This window comes from Hypomesus nipponensis, chromosome 19, assembly GCF_054491055.1.
Source record: "Hypomesus nipponensis isolate SF chromosome 19, ASM5449105v1, whole genome shotgun sequence".
Lineage (NCBI taxonomy): Eukaryota > Metazoa > Chordata > Actinopteri > Osmeriformes > Osmeridae > Hypomesus > Hypomesus nipponensis.
The window spans coordinates 17,219,523-17,227,484 of record NC_140379.1 but is presented as its reverse complement, the minus strand read 5'-3'; positions in this window follow the sequence as shown (position 1 = coordinate 17,227,484).

Here is a 7,962-nt window from a genome sequence, read left to right as displayed (position 1 = left end):
GTACTGTCTGTGTGTTGTGCTGTGTGTGTGCTGTGTGTGTGTGTGTTGTACTGTGTGTGTGTTGTACTATGTGTGTGTTGTACTGTGTGTTTGCTGTGTTGTGCTGTGTGTGTGTTGTGCTGTGTGTGTGTGTGTGTTGTACTGTGTGTGTGTGTTGTACTATGTGTGTGTTGTACTGTGTGTGTGTTGTACTGTGTGTTTGCTGTGTTGTGCTGTGTGTGTGTTGTGCTGTGTGTGTGTTGTACTATGTGTGTGTTGTACTGTGTGTGTGTGTTGTGCTGTGTGTGCTGTGTTGTGCTGTGTGTGCTGTGCTGTGTGTGTGCTGTGTGTGTGTGTGTGTGTGTTGTACTGTGTGTGTGTTGTACTATGTGTGTGTTGTACTGTGTGTGTGCTGTGCTGTGTGTGTTGTGCTGTACTGTGTGTGTGTGTTGTGCTGTGCCGTGTGTGTTTTGGGCTGTGTGTGTCATGGTGGAGCTCGTGCCTCCATCCGGCCCTGTCTGGTTGTACTGTAATTGACCAGTGCGGCGTTATCTCTTCTCTTACAAGCCCTTATCTCTGCGGCGTCTTTCTGGTGCTCTGCCATTGATGCATTGATGTGTGTTTGTGTGTGTGTGTGACAGAGAGAGAGAGGGAAAGGGAATGGGAGAGAGAGAGAGGGAGAGAGATAAACCTTACTGTAAAAGATCCAAGTTCCTGCTTTCTGCTCTGCGTTCTAAGAGCTGTACCGATTGGAATCCGTCCGCCCTCAGCAGGGTTTGGGATGACGGACAGCTGCTTGTCGGTGGTGCCGAGCTGTGTTTGTAGAACTGCTTACCTCCTCATTTGACTTATCTCTGCCAAGGACAGCAGCGTGGGTGTGATCTGATTGTGGCCCCGTGGTCAGTTTGCCCTTCAGGTGTGCACCCCTCTATGACCCAACCTGGGCCATCAGCGGCTGTGTGTGTGTGTGTGTGTGTGTGCACGTGCTTCCATGTGTGTGAGTAATCCTCCAGGCCTCTCCTCGCGCTGCCTCCCCCAGAGAGAGCCATCTTTCATTGGGTTGGAGCCCCCTGATCCTGCCGCTAATTACCCAGCAATGTAAATGACAGTAGGACTGAGCAGAGCCCTGGCCCCTGCTGGCCCTCTCCTCCCTCCCTCCCTCCCTCCCTCCCTCCCTCCCTCCCTCCCTCCCTCCCTCCCTCCCTCCCTCCCTCCCTCCCTCCCTCCCTCCCTCCCTCCCTCCCTCCCTCCCTCCCTCCCTCCCTCCCTCCCTCCCTCCCTCCCTCCCCTAAAGCTCTCTGCTAAACAGAACAAGCCCCATCCGAGTATGCACCCTGTTTGAGGGAGCTGAGGATGAAATCCCAAGCAGATGATATTTTCTTTAGCCTCTCCATTCCTCCCTTTCTCCCTCCCTTTCTCCCTCCCTTTCTCCCTCCCTTTCTCCCTCCCTTTCTCCCTCCCTTTCTCCCTCCCTTTCTCCCTCCCTCTCTCCCTCCCTCCCTCCCTCCCTCCCTCTGTATTTGCCCCCTGCAATGCATGTGAGGCGCAGTGAAAACATCTTTGGTTAATATTTAACTGACTGGTCTCAGGGTGGTGGGGTGTAGTTGGGGGACTCTGAAGCAGAAGCTGGTTTAAGATACACACACACACACACACACACACACACAGCCGCTCACTGAAGATGTGTGCCTGTCCTCTGAGGAATGTGTGGGTTCTCTCCGAGCCTTTGACCTTCAGACCCCAGGCTCACACGTGACTGAGATTCCTCTCCCAGCACAGCCTACACACACACACACACACACACACACACACACATACACACATACACACATACACACCACACTTTTATCCTCCCTGTCTGAAATAGAACCCACTCACTCAGTAGCTGGTGTAATACTCTGCACAGTCCCCACCAATCAGATAAGGCCCCGGGAGAAACGGCAACAACCACAGCTTTCTGCAGTGGTGGAGAGCCAGGGGCGGGCTGGCGCCTAACGGCCTTCTGGTCGTCAGGTCCCCGTGCAGTATGGGTGTTGTAGTCTTTCCACCGTACTTTTCCGTATGGACGTTGCAGCGCTTGTGCTACGCTCTGAGCGGTATGGGCTGGGCTCTGGGGCCGTCCAGCTGGGGCCCAGATGTGGCAGTCCTGTCTTGTGGTGCTGGGAGGCAGGAGATAAGAGAGGCGAGGCCCGGCCTGCTCCCTGGTCCTGGGTCTGCTCCGCAGCGGTTCAACTAGATGTTGCGGTCGGTGAGATCTGAACTTTGACAGCCCGTGTCATGCTTAATGCCTCACTTCCCAAATACGGCTCAGTAGGGCTGATTTATATCTACCAGGTGGTGCAGTGTGCAGGCGGAGCAGAGCGCGGGGCGAGGCGAGCGGGAGAGGGGGAGGACGGCATGTGGCCGTTACATTAAAGCTGGGGAGCCCAGGAGGAACAAGGGCCGTAGTGTGCGCGCGTGTGCGTGCGTGTGCGTGCGTGGAGACAGGGTCCAGGAGGCTGCTCTTTCTCAAACACAGCCTCGCGGCCCCCGTGGCCTGTCACCCCCCCTCTCTCCCCCCTCCCTCCCTCTCCCCCCCCCCCTCGGCTGGATCAGACACACCACAGGACAGGAGAGGAAGAGGAACACGCTAACGCTCGCCACACTTCTCTTACAACATCTGAACGTTTTTCTGTCCTTCCTGCCCTCTCTCTCTCTCTCTCTCTATCCGTCTCTCTCTGTCTCTCTCTCTCCCTGCTTCCTCCTTCTCTCTCCCCCCCCCACCCAGAGAGACAGAGAGCCTCTGAGAGCATTTCCAGCCCATGCAGGCATCTGTCTCCACAGCACAACCTGACTGCTCCCTGGCAGCCGTCACAATGCCAGGATTGTCTGGGAGAGTTGACGTGCCAGCTACTTTCACCGTCTGATGTTTGCAGCGCGGTGTCAGTTTCTCTCTCCCCCCCCCCCCGCCCTCCAGCAGCCTATCAGAGCCCCATGGTGTCTGTACCCTCCCCCGGTCTGTCTGTCTGTCTGGAGTAGGAAGCACTAAGTAGAGAGTACCTCCCATTGCTCTGTAGGACTTCATATCCCAGAGGGCCGTTCTCTTCAGGTCCTTACAGACATTAGCATGGCTTAGCCATCCCTGGTTATTTGAGGCCGGACTATGGTTGGGTTGGTACCTCAGCAGCTCTGTTTCAGTGTCGTGGCTTGACTGTGGTCTGTCAGGAGGTCGGGCCTCCCTCCTCCTCAGCCGCCCTGACGGGGAGAGTCTTCATCCTCCCTCACTGCGCCTCGGCAGAGCTGCACTTTCTCAGCTCGCGTGAGCCGCGCTCCTGGCTCTGCAGCCTCCTCTCTCAGCGCCCAGCCCGCACGCGGGAACGCCGTTTGAAGTTCCGCACGCCGCTCAGCCGACCGTCTTTCAGCGTCGCCCTCCGGGCCACCTTGTTACACACTTAACAACTTGTTTTCTCTCGTGTTTTTCCTTCCCGCTTCCTCTGTTGACAGTTCCTCCGCGCGGCCGTGCTCCGAGGGAAGGCCCGTCACCTCCCAAAGTTTGCCTTGGCGTCTGTCCTTGGAAACCCCAATGGCAGGTTTTGCTCTCCTCTTAGAGGGAGGGTTGCATCAAGATATGATTTATGAGTGCTCTGCGTCCAAACTGACACTGTTACAATGAAAGCAGCTATCTGCAGGTAAACAGGGGCTCTGCGGCCTTGTCTCCCTAAACACGCTGTCCCAAAATAGTTTTGAGATCACTGGACGCTAACACAAATAGGACTCTCCTATAGTGTAGTACCTGTCTCAGAGTTTATTCGTTTATGCGTGTGTGTGTGTGTGTGTGCATGTGCAGAAGGAAAGGGATCGGATGTGACAATTGTAATTCCAGCTTTCAGATCCCCTTTTGTTTGTGTTTCCAGTGTGAACGAGCCTGGTTAACTGCAGAGCTGCCTGTAAAAATAGCCGTCACTAAGTGTGAGCACGGGAACCTAATTGGAGATGTTCTCCAGTGTTGGATGAGAATAGCCAGGCACTAACTGCTGGTGGCTGCAGTAGGAATCCTTTTAATTCCTCCTGGCACCCTTGCCAGCTCACCGAACGGAATTATTCTTTCAAAAACGAGCGGCCTTCACTTTTTTAACTGTTCAAAGGCTCTGTTCTGGGTCTGTGTTCTTTATTTCCACATGTCCGGACATTGTCCCCGCTATTCAGTACCCATTTGTTTCCTTGGTTTTAAAGCACAGGACACATTATTTCTTTACTTTATTAACGCTCCATAATTCTTTAAAGGAGGGGTGAAATTCAGCAGAAAGCAGTCCTCCCTTGAGGTTTATTGTTGAAAACGAGAGCAGCTCTTTCCCAGGATAAGGGCCTCAACTAAGCAGAGAGGAATTCAAGCCAGGCCTCATAAAAGAAGTATTTGTGTACCAGAAAGATTTTTGCTTTTTCTTTCCAAATCTTTGTCATTAATGACTTTAGCAAATGTGTAGTGGAGAGTGAATGGCGAGGCAGTGCAGGGTCTTCAAAGGAACCCTCTAATTATTTATCCAGGATATCCCGCTCTAGAATTAGACGCCGGGTCACCATTGGCTTTCATGCTTTTTTTAAAGATTCTTTCCTTTCAAATAAATCATTTCCACGGAATGGTTTCACTGGGACTCCCTCTAATCCCCACTCTGTGTACGTGTGTGTGTGTGTGTCCACGTGCATGCATGTGTATGTACGTGTGTTACGACATACCTATCCATACGCGCTTTGTAGTGGAAAGATACTGTAAGGTCCCATTCCTAACACTCCATTCTGCGCACATTGCGTCACATGGCTGTCCTGCTTGTCAGCTCCACGCCTCGGCAGCTGTCACCCTCTTTACTCGGGTTTCTCGGTCATTTCACCCTCACGTGCCACCCAAAGGGGATCTTATCGCCACGCTCAGGTTGAAATGCTTAACAAAACACTTGGCCTGACCCTCAGTCTCCAGGCACTGCCTCATATTGTACTGGGGGGACTACTGAGCTCTCTCTCTCTCTCTCTCTCTCTCTCTCTCAATCTCTCTCTCTCTCTCTCACCAGCCCCTGTCCCCCTCTCCTGCCCCCTGTATCCCTAAATACCCTTTTGGGTAGATATAGACTTCCACCAGTTGTCCCATTGTCACAGCTTAACCACTTACATCCCCTCTAATGCTGTCTCTGTGTATACTGCGAGACTCCACAAGGGGCTATAACCAGTAGTAACAACAAAGCCTGTCATTCATCCACATATGTATGTATGTATGTATGTATGTATGTATGTATGTATGTATGTATGTATGTATGTATGTATGTATGTATGTATGTATGTATATACATATAATATATAATATAGATATACAGTATATGCATGTGTATGAATGTATGTATGTATGTATATACATACGTGTGTGTGTGTGTGTGTATGTGTACTCTATGTGTGTGGGTATCTCCCCGGGGGCGTTTGGGAAATAGCGTGTGTCCCTTTAAGAATGCTCCTCACTGGATATTTGTCTAATTCCAGGTGCCAGCGAGGTCTCTGTTTTACCAGGTGCACGACTGGGTCATTACTGAGGTATTTGTTTTCCAGATTAGGCAGAAAGGCCCTGGATTAGAGGCGTGTTATCCCTGTTCCCCCCCCTCCGTTTGTCTGTCAGGTCCCCACCCTAGCCTCTCCTCTCCTGGGTGCTGGGAGGAGGGCTGTCAGCCCAGAATAACCACCCAGGAGAAGCTGCTGGTGAGGGGAAGGGAAGGAGAGGGCCCTTCCCTGTCTGCTGAGGCAGGGCATGCGGATCACCCGTCCTTAATGGGAGGAGAAGTAGTGGTAATGACTTTTCCCTGTCCGCCCCTTACCCCTCTATCCCTGGGGTTTAGGACAGCCAGGACAGGGGAAGGGAGGGGGGGGGTACAGGGGGGTCAAGTTTAGTCCCAGTCTCTGCAGGGGAGCTGGACAGCTGAAGTCCTCTCCAAACCGTTTACATAGAGCCCCGCGATTATGATAATAAACAGTTTTATCATCGGGCTCCAAATCAATAATGCGGCTTCTTAAGGTTTAATATTTCAATGGTATTGATCATCTTAACAACCGTGTTTGCGGTTGGCTTGCCTTAACTGCAGGGCTGCTGGAGAGATATGAGTGTGTGTGTGTGTGTGTGTGTGTGTGTGTGTGTGTGTGTCCGAGTGGTATGTATTTTTATAGGAACTATAGAGCTCAAATGTGATCTTGAACAGTGCAATTTTCAAGAGAGCCGTTTTTACTTTAGGTTTTCCTGTGGTTTGAAGACACCCTCAGTTGCAATGTCTACCTCATAGAAGAATGTGCAGTCCAACATCTCACATTTCATTCAGCCTTGCGCTACACACATGGCTGATATCCTTGACAGCAACCCCAGAGCTCATAACAACCAGAGCAGAGCAGCTCCAGTACTGGCGGTCAGTCCTCCGTCCCTCACTTCCACCCCCATCCTGTTGCCTTGGAGAAGGCCAAGTGGAGTGAGAGCAAACACAGAAACAGAAGGCAGTAAAAACCCTAGAGTGAGCAGATTTCACTTCCACCCTCTGTGTGGAAAAGGCCATCTTCCCCTCAGATATAAATAGAGATTTGATAATTAGTGGAAATGAAAAGGCCTTGGGTCGGGCGGACTCTGATCGACACATCTCCCCCTCTTCCCTTTGACCTTTTACTGGAAAGGTGGGCTAGGGCTGAGGAGGGAGATGAAGAAGCTAGGGTTATGGGCAGAGCTCTCTCTCTCTTGCTTTCTCTCCCTCTCTTGCTCCCTCTCTCTCCCTCCCTCTCTCTCTTGCTCTCTCTCCCTCTCTTGCTCCCTCTCTCTCCCTCCCTCTCTCTCCCTCTCTCTCCCTCCCTCTCTCTCTCTCTCTCTCTCTCTCTCTCAATATCTGGTGGTCCGAGTCAGAAGGATCTTCCCAGGGTTTACCGTGAGATCTCCCCCTGATTGATTAGCGCCTGGAATCTGGAACGTTCCCCGCGTCTTCTCTGTATTCCACAGTCCTGTGGGACAGCTTGTGAAAGGATACAAGTGTTTTCACGTGAAGCCGTTACTAATCACTCGAAACGCACATGTATGTCTGTCTCAACTTAAGAAGTGTATCCAACTGATCACCCTTGTATTTGCAAGCATAAGTCAGCAGGGAAGGTAGAAACACACACACACACACACACACACTCGCCCTGCTGTGCTCTGGCGCATGCTGTGTGCACACCGTGCACTAGTTTGCCTGGGGGCAATCGTAGGTTTTTGCGGTATGAGCGCGATCGCCCATCTCTGATTATACATCAGCACCTTTATCCCAGGGATAATTTATGCATTTATAGAACTCAAAGCTGTATCTTAGAGAACCACTGGGGACAGTATCAGGAAGTAATACAACTCAAGCTTCCAGTCTGGTTTGTGAGAAAAAGATAGCTTGCGGCTGCCTTCACAATAAGTTATTTCTGCAGTAAAATAGTGTCTTCTCCGTTTCATTTTTACCTGCCACTTTGCAAATACTTTACATGTACCTGTGGAACCGGGAGACCAAGGTCACATTGGTTACGAGCGACTGGGATTCCTTGGTTTTCGCTCTCTGCGTACAGTGTTGAGAGGAGGACTCGCTTCTGGGCAAATGGATTGCTTTAATAAAAACAACACAGAAGAACATGTCTAACACTGTATTTTTTATCTGAATGAGCTCAGAACGCACTCGCCCCCCCCCCCCCCATCTCGCCCAATCCATATCTCCCCCCTCTCTCTCTTTCTCCATGCTGAGGTTTGACAGAGTTGGTTTGAAGCACCTCTCATTTGTACTCTCAGTCTTCCACAGCCACCCCCCCCCCCCCCCCATGCTGGCTGCTAATTGGCGGGAGACTGGGGGCTTCCTGCTGTGCGCTCGCTTCTTCCTCTTGCCTCGCCACCTCTCCACCTCTTTCGGCACAGCTCCCCAGCACCGAGTAATTAACCCACAGCTAATTAACTACTTCTAATTACACCACCACGCTGTTTCTATC